The sequence below is a fragment of the Desmodus rotundus genome, chromosome 1 (genome assembly GCF_022682495.2).
Source record: "Desmodus rotundus isolate HL8 chromosome 1, HLdesRot8A.1, whole genome shotgun sequence".
Classification (NCBI taxonomy): Eukaryota; Metazoa; Chordata; class Mammalia; order Chiroptera; family Phyllostomidae; genus Desmodus; species Desmodus rotundus.
This window is the reverse complement of record NC_071387.1, coordinates 26,659,818-26,677,589: the sequence shown is the minus strand read 5'-3', so window position 1 is coordinate 26,677,589 and position 17,772 is coordinate 26,659,818. Positions and strand designations below refer to the sequence as shown.

At 43.1% G+C, this 17,772-nt stretch overlaps 1 protein-coding gene across 2 annotated transcripts in view; it reads left to right on the top strand.

Moving 5' to 3' along the window:
• Positions 1-215: 215 nt before the first annotated feature.
• The window catches only part of PLPPR1 (phospholipid phosphatase related 1), a 229,977-nt gene continuing 212,420 nt past the window's right edge, over positions 216-17,772 (top strand). Inside the window, exon 1 of one of the 2 annotated variants that reach the window (XM_024560050.3) lies at positions 216-561. The gene's annotated coding sequence lies outside the window, so the exon portion shown is untranslated. The remainder of the gene's footprint in view (positions 562-17,772) is intronic. The other variant, XM_045195309.2, reaches the window with a different exon arrangement.

Sequence of the window (17,772 nt, the reverse complement as noted above, 5' to 3'; positions counted from 1 at the left end):
CCTTCCCTGTCGGGAAACCCAGTTGCCTTCCGGGAAGCCGGTGGTGTCCCTGAGGCTCCGGTGGGCGCAGTCACGCTCGCTTGGACCCGCAGCTCTCGCTCCTCCCTCTGCCTGAGCTCCAGAGCAGCGCTTAGTGTCCTTTTCTGAGCATGCGCAGCCCCGCGTCCTCCTCCGCCTCTCCCGCCCCCCTACGCCCCCTACGCCCCCTCCCAGCCAGCCCTTTGCTCCTTCCTTTCATTAAACAGGAGATCCTGAAACCTGGACCCTGTGCGAGCGGCCGCACAAGGGGGAGGCGGAGGCAGAGCACGGGATGGGCGCCGAGGGGGATCTGTGATCCCGCGCACCCCCACCCCACGCGCGCGCACGCACACACACATACATACACATTCGCACTAACACACACGTCCACGCCCGCGCCGCACGCTAGCCGGCTAGCTCTCCCACGCAGGCGGAATGCAGCAGAGCCCCGCGAGCGTGTCTGCAGCTGCTGCCTGAATGCACCTCGCTCTTGGGAGCCGGGCGGCCCAGTAGGGCGCACCGGAGGACGCTCAGCCACCAGAGGTGAGTAGGGCTCCTGCAGCCGCGGGCTGTTCCAGGACTCCGGGCAGGGTCAGGTTCCCGGCCGGACCTGGCGGTGCAGGTGGCCCAAATCCGGCTTGTGGGTTTCAAGGTGCAGATGAAGACGGCGCTGGGGCTGTGCAAGGCGAGAGGGAGATCCCAGGGAGGGTCGCCTCCTGCGAGGTGTCAGATTGACCCAGCAGAAAGCTACACCGTCCCAGCTCGTAAACTTTCCTCCCTTGTCATTCGGGAAACGTGGAGACAAAGGGGGCGTGGAGGCTCCTTCTGTCCTGTTCCACCCTCCTGGCTGGATTCCGGGCTGCGACGGGAGCCGCTGTGCGGGGGCGCCCTGCAGGTAGCAGATGCCAAGTCCTCCCGCCTGGGCGGGGGTGGGGATTCTCACCCCGAGCTGTAAGTGTGGCCGTTGAATTTCCCTCAGGCGGGGGCACCTGTCATCCTTTCCTTCTCCCAACCCCACACTCCAGGCGCCTCGAAGTGGAGGGTGGGGGGTGGAGGGAAGTTGTCACCTGGAGAATTGGAGGGGCAGCCTTCGGCTTTCTTATTCAGCGCCTGTGCCAGAGGCGCCGGGGTGAGGCTCCGGTCAGTGCGGGGATGAATGATGAGTTACTGAAAGGCTTGCCATAATCACCTCCTAGAAACGCTGAGCGCCAGGATCTCTCCTCCCCCGGGAAGGTGCTGTCTTCACGCGCACCAAGGCGGTGGCCCTGGGAGCGGGGCTGGGGCTGCCTTGGCAGCGGCTGCAGCCAGGGAAGCTGGGCTTTATTTTTGCCCTGGGGTTTTATGACACACACGTGGAAAATGTGGAGGATTCTGGGTTATTTTTCTTTGTGGGGATATCGTTTTCCCTTTTAGCCTCTTTCGTGGGAAAGATTCTCTGCAGCCTGATACCTAGCTGGTGGACAGGCACCGTTTCTTGGGTCCCAGGGAAGAGGTCCCGAGCAAAGGATTCCCTAAAATGCCAGTCGTATTGGGCCGGAGTCTTAGAGTGCGCCTGGAAATTGCCTCAAATCTAATGGCTCTTAGAAACAGCAGAGACTGGGTCAGCGTGATAGGGGTCCAGGACTGGGACAAAGGCGAGTAGAAGAGGGACAGATGATGGCCATTTAGGAGAGGAGTGACTAGAGGCCAATTAAGGCAGGAAGAGGTCGAGGGTGAGGCAAGGTACTCAGCAGTCTTAAGGGAATTCATATATCACTTCTGCTGCGGTAGGTGGCTTTTATTCATCAGTGGGACTCTAATTTGGAGATTTCTGGAATTTCACATCTGGCCTATAAAAGACTTGATTATTCCTGGGCTAATCTTTAGCCCAGGAATACCCTTGATCCCAGGAATTGCAAATCCATTCTCTAAGAGTCTAGAAAGTGCTATGTGTGAGGGTTTTCATCTTGATGTTTTGTTTACACCTGGAAGGTGGGGTGGGCAGATAAGGTATTTTTGACTTTTCTCTACCTCAGGAGCTTTGGGTTTGTAAAAGTGTGTGGGGAACCCGGAAGCCAGCTGCTCCTGACGTTGGAAGGCCCTACTTATGGCTATGGGATGTTAGAGGTTGTTCTCTTCACTTGAAGATGGCAGGTGGAGGCCCTCCCACTGCCGCTCTGGGGGCTTTTTTCTAATTTTTGTTTCTAACATTTTGTAACTTTTTGAAGTGGGAGAAAACATGATAAACATGACATTAAGTGAGAAAGTTCACATATGAAAGAGACCTTGACTCCTAAGTCAACATAGTGAGAGGTGAAGTTTTTGAGAAAGGACAAAAAGGAAGGAAATTAAGAAAGTGATGAATTTGTTGAAACAGCTTTGCTTTTATGATATTTTGAAAGCACTATGGTATATTAAAAGTAAGATAAGAACCTGAAAGTTGTTTTTTTCTTTTTTAAACTAGTGAAGTAAAGACCTTTTCAGAAATATTTTCAAGTTGAAATTGGCATAGAAGGGGCTTAAATATAATTGTCAGGATATGTCCTTTTTACTTCATGGTGAACATTCTCATCATTTTCTTTGCCAAAGTTGGCAAGAAAAAAATTAAGATTATTTTTTGCTTTTTACTAGCACTGTATTTTCTCTCTTTATGATTTACTTCCTTTTCCTACATCTGCAAGTTCAACTCGTTGTACTATATTAAGATTGTACTTAGAAGTATTCATTGTAAATTCACCTATCCCATATTTAGCATTGGAAGTAATATAAAAATGTACATAACATTGTTCTGACCCTCAAAGGGTTTATGATCTAGTTGTAAATACAAGGTGAACACACAAGACATAATTCAAGAGTAAGATAGCTCTGTATTTTACCATAAGCTCTTAACGTGTATGCTATTTTCTCCATCCTTGCTCCTGGATTTTCTCACATGTAGACAGCATACCTCAGCACCTATTATGTACTGGAGGCTGGAAAGAAAAAAACAAACACAATGGAAGTAAAATGTAGTTCCAGTTTTCAAAGAGGAGGAAACATAATACAGTATTTAGCTAACTGTGATGCAATCTGATTAATTGCCGTAATTGTAGGGCAAATCAAGTGCCAATAGTACAGACATGTAACTGAATTTTATTTTCTTCCCCTTGATGATTTGAGCAGATGATCTTTGAGATATTTTCAAAAATGAATAGTCCTCTGCCAGGTGGGGAAGGATAGAAAGGAGCACCATAGGCAGAGGAACTCGGTGAGAGTGTGCAATGAGTTAGGGTAACTGTAAGGCATTCCGTGTGGCTAAAGCTCATGGTGCTGGAGTGTGGATACAGAGATGCAGCAACTGGATGACACTGACAACTGATGTCGTGGGGTACGTGTGTGGGTACAGATGTGCTCAGGAAGATGCCATGGGAGCACTTAGGGAGGGCATCCACCTACAGGATGGAAAGAAGATCAAGAAGGTTTCTTAGGGACCTTGAGATGTCTGACTATTGAAGGACAAGGAGTAGAGAAGGGCTTTCCAGGCAGAAAAAACTACATGAGAGTCAGAAGCAGTTCTGTGTGACTGCAGTGAGAGCTGTGGATTTTTAGCTCCATGGCACAGCAAACCATCAGGCCAGGGAGACAGACAGAGATCAAATATGAATGGAAATATCCCAAGCAAAAGAGCTTCAGTTTTATCCAAAAGGCTAGGAGGGAGTTTGGAGGTTGGGAAGGTTTGAGGTGATCAGATATGCATTAGAGAGGGAAGGGCTGTGACTGCTGTGTGGAGGATGGATTGCAGGTGGTGAGGCTGGCGGCAAGGAGCTTGCTGTGGAAATACAGGTGTGAATGATAAGGATGGAGGCAGTGGGGGTGGAGCGGAGGAGCTGTGACTGGGAGACAAGTGAGCAAAGAGAACCCTGCGGATCTAAGAAGGGCCTCCCGCTCTGCGCTCCCACACTACCCTCCACTTCCTCAGCATTCAGTTGTGTGGCTCCCTCTCCTGTATTCTGGGGCAGCGGTATTCACAGCTGGACCTCCAGCATTCATCACAGGCTTGGTATAGAGTAGGGAATCAGTGAATATTTGTTAAATGAATGATTAAATCAATGAATGAGGAACTTCAGTCCTGAAGTGATGATTCCTGAATAAAAGTAGTAGACTTCCATTTTTCCAAGGTGATCATGCTTTGGGAGGCCAATGACAAAATGATCCAGAGAGACTGCCTCTATAAGGAACTGTCCTATGACATGCCAATAAGAAAGCAGCATTATGATATGACATTTTTTACATTAAAAAATTATATTGTCAGCCCCTCTTGGAAGCAACGGCACTTAGCACAATTTCTGATTCCTTGTCCCCTGACTTATATGGATTTTCTAATTTCAGGTGCTTTGCTCAAACTTTTCAGATAATCTTGGGCCAGGGAATTTGTAAGAAACAGTGTCTCATTTAAAGAGCTCACAGCACCTTGGCATTCCACTCATAACCACGCAGCCCTAGGAATTGGGTCCCTTACTGAGCCAAACCCAAGTATATTGAGTTACAATCTTAAAATCCCAATAAGAGATGTCAGAATGGGCAAAAACATGAGCATTTGTTTTCAGGTTGACTACAGGGGCCGAAAGAGAAGGAATTATCAAAGATAGAGCTTTGGGTTTGACCTTTGGCAGCTGGATGAATGGCAGCAGAGGAATGGGGGAGGGACGTGAACTCAGAAAAGTGGAAGTCTCAGTGCTGTTTTGTGGAAATTAATTTCGGGGTGAACCTGGAACATCCTGGAAAGCACATAGCACAGATCGCAGTGTGTAGTGATTTCATAGTAAATGTCAACCATTGTTTTTATTAAGGGAGAGGCTGGAGAGAGCAGGAGACCACAAAGCCGAAGAGTAAGTCTCAGCATTTAGCAAAATTTAGGAAGTAAGGAGAGAGACAAGTACCATAGACAACTCAGAAAAGATGGGAAAGAACTGGCATGAAAAAAAGTGTAAGGGACTCACGAGACGTGGTGATCCGACTTCACTGAAACCATCAGACCTGTGCGTCAGGCCTCGAGTGAGTGCCCATGTGTGGAACCTCATGTAGTCCCCCTGCCCCTGAGGCTCTCTTCTCCATTCGACAGCTGAGGTGCCTGAGACAGAGATTCCAAGAGCTTGTCCGAAGTTACCAAGCCAGTAAGTGGCAGAATTGGGTCTCAAAGTCCATTTTGATAATCCCATAAACTGTCTCCTCTCATCGGAGGTGTAAATTACCAGGATGATGTTAAGCGCTGAGAGGTTGAAAAAAGATAAAATAGAGAACTAAAAAAATAAAAGCAATGACAAGGAGTTCACTGGTGACCATTTACAAGGCAGTATTAGCACAGCAGCATGCTCAGGAGCCTGTGTCAGGGAGTTCAGTGGGGAATGGGAAGCGAGGCAATCCAGGCAAGGTGTACATATCAGTCATTTATGATGCCTGGTGGGGGAAAGAATTATGCGGCCAAAGGGGGAAGGTTCAGTGAGCTTCAAATGCGGTGTTTATCCAGGGGGAACAGATGGAAAGAGCTGGTGTCTAAGCAGAACAAAAGGTATGGGAAATGAGAGAAGAGATGGGGGGGAAGGGCACCTCCTTCCAAGAGCACAGAAAGGTGGATTTGAAGACAGATGTGGGATATGCCCTTCTCCCCCGTAACCGAATTACTGATCAGCTTACTGACTCCCAGAGAATTCAGCTCCTTGAGTGCTCTGGAAACTTCCGCAGTCCCTGGGTGCTGTACTCTAAGGGTGTCACTTGGGCGTGCAGGACGATGAATCTTGTTTATGTAGCACAGTGACTGAGAACACAGACTCTGGAGTTAGGCTGTGTTTGAATTTTGGCTGTGCCACTCATCAACTGTGTGACTTTGGGCATGTGATTTACTTCTCCCTGCTTCAGATTACTCCAGTCCTTTAGATGGAGATAACCATCTTAACCCATCCCCACAATTGTGAGGGTTAGATGAGTTCATGTTTGCAAAGCTTGGCATAGACAGAGTAAGTGCTCAATAAATAGTAGGTATTATATGTGACAGCATGCTCAGGATTCCGGAGACTGTGTGTTTCAGCATGGTTTAAAGATATTTTGGTGGTTGTAAATTGCCGGCTTTAATCCTATCATCCCAAGTGCAGGAATTAAGTCAGCAGACAGAAATATAGCAGGGGCGGGCCAGCTCCACCATCATAAGTCTAGGTGGAGGAGATGCCCAAAACGACAACAGAAAAGTTTGCTTGCTTTTAGGCTGGTCCTCGCATTCTTCAGGCTCACGGGCATCACACAACAGCTACTTGGCTATTTAGCAGATTGTTTCCAGGGACGTGAAGACATGTGTTAATTACAGTGCCTCTTTGGTGCTGAGGGATGAATACTCTAAATATCTCAGATGTGAGGTTTGCAACATTCTTCGGGAATTAAAAGCCTCCCTTCTTCATGGAAATGTTTGTGGTGTGTTCAAAAATAGAATCCCAGTGGATCTGGAAGCCACATCATCTAGCGAGGTGGCAACAGGGCAGTGACTGAAACCCAGGTCTGACCAGTACTCTTTGCATGACACTCTGACAAATACTTTTTTTATTGCTCTGCAGTCAAAGGCTGATTTTGTTTGTTTCACTGATCCTATTTATGTTTCAGCTATACTAACCTTATTACATCAATAGTTTCCCAACTGAGATTTTTGTGTTTTACTTTCAGGTCTTTGACCAAGCTGTTCTTTCTCTCTTTCTGGAATCCCATCCTTGTTTTCCCCTGCCTAACTCCATTAGTCCTTTAGGTCAAAATCACTTCCTATGGAAAATTGCCCTGACCTTGTAGCATTACTGTTGGCTTCCTTTTTGTGTGTGTGTTTCTGTAGTCAACTTTGTGTTTTTAGCACCTAACATAGCACTTTGCACATAATAATTGTTCACCAAACATTTTGGGTTGAATGACTGGCTGAGTGAATGAATCTTGTTCTTTTGAGTCATTGCTGATGCCCCTATAATGCAGCTTCATGGCATAGAAAATCATAGAATTTTCAAGTTCAAAGTTTCACTGGAAAATTCTATAATCAGACTACCAAGTGAAACCAGATGAGTAGACTGAGAACCAGAGAGGCTCGGCGATTGGCCTGAGGCCATGTAGCTAAACTGTGTGAGAACTGGGACCAGAACCCTAGTTCCTGATTTCAGGGTCCACCCAGGGCCAGAATCAGGGTGAGCAGAGGGAGGCAGAGTCTTATGAGTGCAGGGTTTGTTCCTATCTTTATTTAAAATGTTGATGACTTGTTCATCATGGATTTTTTGGCATTAATTTTGATTTTTTAAAATATTGCGCCAAAATATTGTTTATCTCGATTACTGAGTTTGGGGCACCCCTTTCAGTTTTGTGCCTGAAGCAGGTGCCTCACTCTCCTCACACTGGCCCCAGCTCGGCACTTTCCACAAAGTAGGAGGGAGGGTACTCCCTAGGCCTCCCACACTGGTGTGAGAATGCAGTGACTCAGTGTGGCATGCGCCCTAACCGAGTGAAAGCTCTGTCTAACTACTACCTGTCTATTTATATATCTCAGGGCTAAAGGGCAGCACAGAGATGGTCTTCATTTATAAGTTTATGTATGTTGTTTATATGTACTATATTTTTGAGTTTTTTTACGATCCAAGATGGAAAAAGGAAAAAATTATTTTACCCAGCAACTTGGCTGGTCTTGGTTTGTGGCACTACTGGCTTATTTTGAAGATTTGAGGTTAGAAGACTAAAAAAAGCAAAACAAAACTTTGTCTTTCTGTCCCAAGAAATAGGAAAGGAAGGAAAAGAAGCATTAATGGAAAGGAGAAAAAGAGATACACGGAAGAAATTTTGAGGGGAATATCTATCTGCGAATTAACATCCAAGGTACAACTGTCAAGTATAAAAGGGGTTTTACATATATTATTTCCTTGATTTCTACAGCTTGCTGGAATAGGTACTAGTATCTCCATTTGACAGCTGAGCAAACCAAGTCTCAGAAAGGTGAGTTAGCTTACCCAAGCTCTCAAAGTTGGAGCTTTATTCAAACCCAGGTATGGGTTTGAAGCCTTTACTCATCCTGCTTTATCCTGATTCTCAGAGGCTTGGGGTGACAGATCACCCTATTGCCTTCTGCTGCCACCAAACCCTTAGGTGCAGTGCTTCAGGGTCCTGTGTGGGGTCGATGGATGGAAAATCAGCAGTCAGTTCCCCTTCTGCTATTATTTTCTCTTCCTACACTACATTTATCTTTTCCCATTCATCAATATCAACAGGAAGCAGAGAGGCATACACATAGGAAATAAATACCCCTCTTTGTGTGAATGTCATAAATTTTTACGTGACGCGAACACACATATTTTACATTGCCTCCATTATGTTAGAAGGGGCTTTCTCTTTAGGCATCAGGGCTTCCAGTGTGCTAGCGGCGCCCCCGACCCAGACGGAAGGAGAGGCGCTCGTAATTATGGAGCAGATCTGTCACAATGAGGGGTAATGGGTTTGTGCGGCTGACAGTCAAGGGTTTCTGGGGTGCTCCTTTTATTGATGTTTCTGATGAATAACAAGGAGCTGTGACCCCCTGACCCAAACATTTTAAATTCAATATCATCGCTGATCAAGTGAAATCAGATATAATTAACTGGAAATAAAATCTAGTTGAGAGTGTTGCGTTACCATTCATTTTTCCCATTTCCAGCCTTTGCTAGCTATTGCTTCCTGGCAAACCCACACGCTCAAATGCTCTAATAATCAGCCTGCAGCCTTCTCTCCTGAGGGTCACAGGAACGGAAAAAAAAGAAAGAAAAGTAAGACCTTTTCATTCACACTTGTATAAACTGGAAAAAAAAACATTAGCTCTGTGTGTGTGTGTGTGTGTGTGTGAGAGAGAGAGAGAGTGTGTGTTTCTCAGTGTAAAAGCAAAGCAATCTCTCTAGGTTTGAGAAAATCTTTTGGGTTGTTTTTCCATGGGCTGACATATAACATGTGGCACAAACAATTCCTGGCCAGGCTAGTTGGGAACAATTAGAGTATTTTAGTAATCACAAAATCAATTGAAGTTCTTATGTAGGTACTACGACACTGTACAAAATGCAGATGTAATGAAGCCCGTGGTGTAGAAGTAAAAATTAGTTAGATTTCTGCTGTAACTTCTTTCCCAGAAAACCATTGTCAATTGTTTGGTGTATGTTCCTTCAACATTTTTGGTCCGTTAACATTTACATATCTTATTTTTTTATGTTTTGAGAAATGTTTATTAAAAATGTCATTTTTTCATTTTAAAAAATTTAATCTTTATTTTATTTTTTCTATTACCATTTAGTCCCCTTATGCCCCCTCCCCCCAGCAATCACCACACTGTTGTCCATGTCCATGAGTCCTTTATCCTTTTTGCTCGATCCCTCAACCCCTTCACCTCCCCACTAACTAGCTGTCATCCTGCTCTCCGTCTATGAGTCTGTCCCCATTTTCCTTGTTAATATACTTTCTTTTTTTAAGGCGGGAATGTGCTTTACATATTATTTAACCTTGTACTTTTAGTTATAATTTCAAATGAAAGTGATTTCTTTAGATTAGTAAGCATTTGGTAAATATTGCTATTTTATGAGAAGGATGAATGCTACCTTTCTTCCTAAAATAGATCTCAGCTGATATACCCTAGGGTCCTTTGGCCATCTGTCCTCGTGTATATTTTGTAGATACCATCAATGAACAAATATTTTCTGAGCTCCTCCTAGGAGCCACCTACTACACCATATGCTTTTCAGGAGGTCACATCCTAGCAAGAGATAAAGTAATGGGAGGATTTAATTTGAACCTAATGAATGGCAACAGCTGTAAATTCCCCTTGACTCACAGAATTGCTGGAAGGGATAATCTATTCCAATTGTCTTATTTTTCCAGATGAGAATTGAGGTCCACCAAGGTTAAGTGACTTGTCCAGGGTCCCACAGCTGGTGATTGGAGAGACTGAGATGACAGGCTGGTTTTCAGCCTGTTATTAAGTCAGTGCTGATTCCATGATACCAGCCTGCAAAACAACCCTCACATCTGAGAGAGGGAGCTAGGGAATTCACTTCCCAACACCAGTATGAGCAATAAATCCCCAGCAAATTTGAAGTCATGCTTTATGTAAATGTTGTCACCCACAAGATGCTCCGGAGACCACACCCCTATCCTCATACCCCTCCCCACCCATCTGACTCTGCCCAAGCTCCATCTTCTCCTCCTCCCTGGCTAGATAGTCTCCAATTTTAGCAACACTTGGAAGGTAGGCTACAATCTGACCCTAATGTTGAGATGAGAGGATGCCCACACTACCTAGAGAGAGTGTTCTACAAACCTATTAATAGAGATTTATTTTGCAGTTTCGCTTCCTTCCATCTTGAACCTGAAGAAATGAGTTCCAAAATAAATGCATTTTCCCCGCCAGCTTTAATCAAGGCATGAACTCTCCCTTATATTAACTGATGACTTTTCTCCATGATGGGAGCATAAGTGAAACTCTAATTCTGAAATACTCTAATTGTCTTTTCCTGCTATGGAGGCGGGGTCATGTGGTGGATTAACAGCTTGGACTGTGGCATCAGGTAGAGCTGGGCTCCAGCCCCAGGTCTGCCATTCACTGGCATTGTGATGTCAGGCCAATCCCTTAGTCTTTCCAAGTCTGAGATCTCTCATCTGTGAACTGGAGGTGATAAAAGTGCCCCTCCCTTCAACAGAGATTTTGTAAAGAATAAATAAATTACTTACCTTCACACAGAGTTGAGAACATAAGGACTACGGAAACCGTAGCAACTGTTTTCATTGTTTATGATCTACACATGACATACAGCTGATACAGCTCTCAGAACCATGTAGATGTCAAGTTTTAAAATACTGGGTTGTAAAAAAAATAGAGATTCATGTTAATCAAAATAAAACGAAATACTAGGTTGTTACTCTTTCTTCTATAACACTTTAATCTCATTTTTTGTTGTTTTTTGAAATTAAGACTTAAACTAAGAAGCTGAAAATATGACTCATTATCCTGGTAACCCCCCAAATTTGTCAGGTTTTGTCAAAATATCACCTTCAGTTGCTGCTGACCTATGAACCTCGGAATTCAGAAGCAGAGTAAGATGTGGGAAAATGGAGGGATTTAATTATACATCAAAGCTTTGCATTAATCACACAGGGGTGTCCATGCTTTTGGCATCTCTGGGACAGACTGGGAGAAGAAGAGTTGTCTTGGGCCACGTATTAAATACATTGCGACACATAATCACAAAAAAATCTCATAGCGTTTTAAGTAAATTTATGATTTTGTGTTGGGCCTCATGTGGCCCATGGGCTATGGGTTGGACACCTAAAGAGTAAATCTCACCCCTCTTTCTCTGCATTATTGTATTTTCATGGAAATGCTTTGGAACTGATGAAAATGTATGCCTTTCTCAAACTTTAAGACAATGTTACTACGTGCCTTAAGTCTCATTTTCCTTGGTTGTACTGGGAGGTTGTACTAGATTCCATACACTTGCGTACGATCTTCCTCCTCTTGTTCTTCCAGAAACATGTACAGACCACTCAAAGGATACTTTTTGTCAAGGAATTTTTCTGGCCTCCCACACATTTCCTTTAGTAGGAAAGAGAAAGATCTACCCACCAAGAGTTTTCCTCTTTTTTTCCTCCCAGGTGCTAGACCCCAGCCTACCCCATCCTAAAAATAATAGTAAGTTACTTTTACATTAGGTTCAGCTTTCAAGAACGTCTGCTTCTCAACATCTAAGAACTATAGGAAGAAACTTGAGTACTCTTCTTTTTCCTCAAACATCATTCTGAATTATTTCTCGATTTGGTTTTAAAAATTGACTGTCACTTAACCCATTCTGCTTTGACCAAAAGGAAGTTTTATCAAATTTTAACTACCTGGGCAAATGATAATTACCTGGGTGATATTTTATAAATGAAGCTGATTTCAATATTGTTAAAACGTGAATGAAAAAGAATAATCATTCCATTATGATAGGAGATGAAACAGAAACTTCACCTTAAGAATTGTTCCGTATGGGCTCTACTTAGGAGACTTTCTCTGACATTTTTCCAGTCTTCCACCCTCTTTCTCCAGAGTCTCTGTCCCTGGCACTGTTTTGTCTATGCTCTTGCTGATTTTAGACAGCCCTTGCTGCTACTAATGCACGACTCCCAACCCTCCCCCAGGTAACTCTGTAGCCCATCTCCACCTCTAGCCCTTGAAAGAGACATAAAGATTATTTGGAAGTAGTGGAATGCAGTGGAATGTATGATATTTTATGAAAAGATCTGAGCTTGAGCCCTGATTACGTACAACACTTACTCATTGTGTGTCCTGAGAGTTTTCTTAACCTCTCTAGAATTAATTGTTTCATTTGTAAAATATGGACCAGAGTAACTCATAAAGAATCATTCTGAGATAATGTTCAAGAGGGTGAACTCTAAAATTCTGCACAAGTGCTCATTTATTAATACATTATTTCTAATTCAGCACCACCGTTTTATAGAAAATGAAGGGAAATGAAGTAACTCTTCCAGGAATGTGAGGCTCAAATTTTTACTGTTCATTTGGCAATTGAAAACCAAAGCATGTAGCATAAATCACATGGAAATGCACATGCTGGCTGAAAATGTAAATCGCCCTGGATCAGATGTGCTTCTTTCTGATGTGACTCGGAAGTGTTCTATGGTCAACAGGGTGCATGCCTCGCATTCATCCAGCAATCACTTTACCTAGTTTGTCCAAAATTACTAACCTAAAGCTGTTAACTGTTATGGTTACTATGCTCCTTTCTAATATGAAGTGTGTCTGAGATTTCTCAGAGGAGTTGAGTAGGTTCTCAGCCTTGATTTTAAAATTGTAGGTGGGTGGGGGAGGGGTGCTTGCAGAAAAGGAAAATGAAGAGGTCAAAGGGAGGAGGGGTCTGAGAGGATCCGGACAGAACCTGCTATCTTACAGGAACCTAAAACAGAAGGAACAGACCTGCCAGACAGGGCTGTGCGGTTTGAAAGCACCAGACTCAACCAAATAAGCGTCCCATGCCCTTTACCTCTATGGGACTGCAGAAACCAAAACCATTTTTGATGAAAATCACCAGGACGATTCAAGTGGATGAAGAGGCACGACCTGGAGAGGCTCACTGAGGCCTTAATGACAGGCAGCAGTTGAACTGGACACATGCCTTTTCTTCGATTAGTAGACGTATTTGAGTATGCAGCAAATATTTGTTGAGTAGGTGAGTAAATGGAAGATTAAGTGAATGAGTAACCGAGCTAAGAGTCAGGAATGAATGGGATTATCCTGAGCTTCTGAGAGTTGGGAGCTAGATGCCTACCAGAGCAACTTAACTGGGCAATGGGCCGGAGAGAGCAAGCCAAAAATGTACTGGCTTAGAGATTTTGAATGATTGCTCTTAACGAATATATTGTAGCAAGACAGTGTCAGCTGAGAGGCTTGCCTCAAGGCTGTGTAGGTAGTAAGCTATTGTGTCACCCGATGCTTAAAGAGTTTGTGACATCCTTATATTCCTCAGAGATATATTCAGTATAGCATGAGATGAGTGTAGGCTCTGGAGTCCAACAGAGAATTTTCAGTTCTGCTTTACTGGCTTTGACATGGGCAAGATATTTAACCTTCCTGACCTTCAATTTTCTCATCTAAAAGTGGGCCAATGACACGTACCGCATATGATTATTGTAAGGAGTGCTGAGCAGTCTCTACATCTTCTTCTTAATAAGGGTCAGTTGCCTTCTCTCTTCCTTACTCTTGAACAAAATATTGACAACACCCTTTAGATCCAGACATGTTAAAAATGAACAAAGGACTGTAACTTCTTCCAACATTCAGAGATTTAAATGAACTAAGCAACCCTGGTTTACTCCTACAAAATCCAATATACATTCTTAAGCACGTTTGTGTTTAGAAATGCACTAAACTGAGGGCCTGCTAAACACAAACTTCGCCTTACCAGTAGCGCCATGTGGACTTGACCCAGAATAGCTTCTCCTCTGACATTTTCCCAGTCTCGTGCTCCCTTTCTCTGAGCTCCGTTTCTTTTCCATTTCTTTTCATCTATTCTCTTGACCATTTCAGACAGCTCTTGCTGCTGAGCTCTCATGCCTGACTGCCGCCTCCTCCCTCCTTTGAAGTCTGTACCTCCACCCAAGGGAACCAGAGAATCACCAAAACCATGTTTTTCTCTTCCGTCTTGTGCCCCAATTTGTCATCTCCCTTATTCTTATCAGAGCCAATGAACCCCCCTTTTTCTCTCTTAATTTTTTCTGAACCCTTTGTTCCTTAGTTTATTCTCGCTGTTGCTGTTCTTAACAAATCTTATAATTAATTTATTTTTATGCCTTTATCTTGGTTATGTGTCCCTTTAAGTATATAGTTGTTAAACTGTAGCTTACAGATAACTCACCTTCCCTTCCCCAGCAGCATCATTTATCGTTTTTGAGTCATATTTTTACTCTTTGAGTCTCTCCTCCCCCTACATATATACGCCTAGTCCTTTCAAACATTTCTAGGGTTTTAGATGAAAGGATTTTGCTCCTTTCTTCTTTGCAGTCCTTGAGATATTCCTCCTTGGCTATCAGGAACTCTCAAGTTCCCATTTTAAGGATGTTTCCCTCACCCCACATAGTTGTTGATCAGAGCAAGTTACAGAGTAGGAGTCCACCCAACGACTTCATCTGCTCTTTGAGAAATGGAATCACACCAGGAATGTTAAGTGCGTACGTGAGCACTGGGTAAAGCCAGTCGTCTCTTGGCCGGTGTGTCTCCCATCCTCGCTCTGCCTCGCCCCGGTGGCCATCCCGCGATCTGTATCAGGAGCACACGTCATTCTCTCCGTCAGTCCAGGCAGTGTCCATTATACTCTGATGATGGTACCACCTTAGTTTCTCTCTCCTTCATTTTTTTTAACTCCCATTTTAGGTTGTAGCCAGCATGCTTCTACTTTCAGGTCTAAACTGTGTGATTTCCTCATCATGTGATGCTCAGTATTTGTACTTTAAAAAATACATGTTTAAATGAGTGCTGGTGAGGATGTGGAGAAAAGGGAACCCTTGTGCACTACTGGTGGGAATGCAGACTGGTGCAGCCACTTTGGAAAACAGTATAGAGAGTACTCGAAAAATTAAAAATGGAGCTGTTTTATGACACAGCAGTTTCACTTCTGGGTATATATCTGAAGAAACCCAAAACACTAATTCAAAAGAATATGTGCACCCCTATGTTCACTGCAGCATTATTTACAATAGCCAAGGTATGCAAGCAACCCTAGTGCCCATCAATAGACAAGTGGATAAAAATGCTGTGGTACATATATACAGTAGAATATTACTTGACCATAAAAAAGAATGAAATCTTACCATTTGTAACAGCATGGATGGACCTAGAGGAAATTATGCTCAGAGAAATACATAAGTCAGAGAAAGACAAATACCATGTAATTTCACTTATATGTGGAATCTAAAGAACACAATAAATAGACAAAATAGACAGATACACAGATACAGAGAACAGACTGATGGATGCCAGAGGGGAAGGGGGTTGGGGGCCTGGACGAAAAAGGTGAAAGGATTAAGAAGTACAGACGGGAGGTTACAGAATGGTCAGGGGGATGGAAAGTACAGCATAGGGAATATAGTCAATAATATTGAAATAACTATGTAAGGTGCCAGGCGGGTACCTGAAATATCAGGGGGACACTTTGTAAAGTATATGACTGTCTAACCACTATGCTGTAAACCTGAAATTAATACAAGATAATATTGAGTGTAAAAACATAAATAAAATCAACTTAATTTCCTTTAAAAACACATTTATAATGGTCATGCTATTGGTTAATTCTGTCTCTAGATCCACCGTGACTGCAGTTTACCTGGAGTGCCCTCCTCTCTTTGAGCAACCCTCCCTTTTTTTTCTTGCGCCTTTTCATTAGCCACGTGTTTCTTTTTCAGAGCTGCTAACTTTGGCTAATGTTAAGAACTGAACCTTTATCGTTGAGTGAGGTGCTTTAGCTTAGTGATTTTCCTCAAGTTGTACCATATTGGTAGGTGGGCACCCAGCCTATTTTATAAAAGAGACTCAATTAATATTTGTACATTGACTGACTGAATGAATCTCTTGCTCCTTCATTCCATTTGCCATAGTCGGGATCCAGTTGGCCTGAATTCATTCTTTCTTTCTCTGTGTCTTGAGAACTGTGTCAGGAGAAATGTGCCAGAGGAACAAGTCCATAAATAGATCATTACTCACAGGGAGAAATGCCAAAGAGCCTTGTTCTATATCCAAGAAAACATCGGGGCTCCTGGAAAGCAAAATGAAAAATGACAACTGAGTTTACCATTTCTTCGGGAAGACAAAAAACACAGACATAAGACAGCATGGTCCCTGACCTAGTGAGTGCCTGTGGTAAGGTACACCAGGCCTGCCCCGAGCTAATTGAAAACCACAGGGGTCCTAGCGTCCTTTGTGTAAATTTCTTAGTCCCACATGTTCCTATAAAGTAGCAGAGGAGATCACAACACTTCGGGATGCGAGACTGTCCTGGAGACATGGGGCTCGTAGTGAGGTACTGAACAAACCAGATACCCCTTTCTAGGAAAAGGTTTTCTTTCTTTTTAAGGTAAATTATGAAGATTGATGTGATGCTATTTCACTTCAGGGAGATTCTTAGAAGCATTGATTTTATAATAGGAAATATGCATATCTCCTAATGCATTTGCATTGAATGCCCATACTTCAATAGCCACAACTCCTCGGAGGCCAGGGAAGATTTTTATTTCAGAGCCATTGTCGAAAGACTGGTCGTTCACTGGAGCATGTATGAGGAAGCCTTCAAAGGTAGGAGATGAAAAGCAGTACATACGGCATACAATGGGCTAATAAACATGCTGTCAAAGAGCTGTACCAGGTGATGAGAAATAGACAATAGTAAAATGAGCCCAGGGCACAAACAAGAAACTCATAAAAGGTAAAATGCACATAGGCAATGAACCTGTCCAGGGAAGTTCAGTTTCACTAGTCAGGAGGAAAAAAAAATCCTCAAAATACCATTTTGCAGCCATTAGATTGTTAAAAAATAATTTTTAATGTTTTTATTCCAGGCTAGTAAATATGTATATGGGAGAGTGTGTGTATGTGTAAAAACAGACACTTTGCACACTGTTATTGGTTGTATGAATTTTTACAACAGTTTCAGAACTTCATTGGAAAATATTTTTGAAACTGAAAATGTACACCCCTTATCACTCAGTAATCTGAATTTAGGGAAGATATTCTATGGAAATGATGGCCTAGATTTTTTAAGGAGATATACTTAATGTATATATCCAATAATACAGCATTTAGTAGCTAAACTATTGAAAAAATATCTGTTTATCAATAGAGCAGTGAATAAATTATGGAATACTAAATAAATTGAAATATTACACCACTTAGAAAAGCATATCTTTATGTTTATTCACCTGGAGGAATGTCCATTACCCCTTGGTAAATGGAAAAAGAAAATTAATAATAGTAACTAAAACATATATTGCTTACCATGTGCCCGGCACTGTTCTAAGCTGCATACATTCCTTCACTCAAATGTCCAACTACCAATTTACAGTTGAGAAAGTAAAGCAGAAGGAGGCTAAATGACTTCCAAGGCCACACGAGTGCTGAGTGGTAGAGCTAGGATTTAAGGCTTTGTGGGATAGCTCCAAAGCTGGTGCTCTTAATGACCAGGGGGCCTGTTTTCTCAAGTGGTGGTTATTCTAAAATCCCATTTGTATATT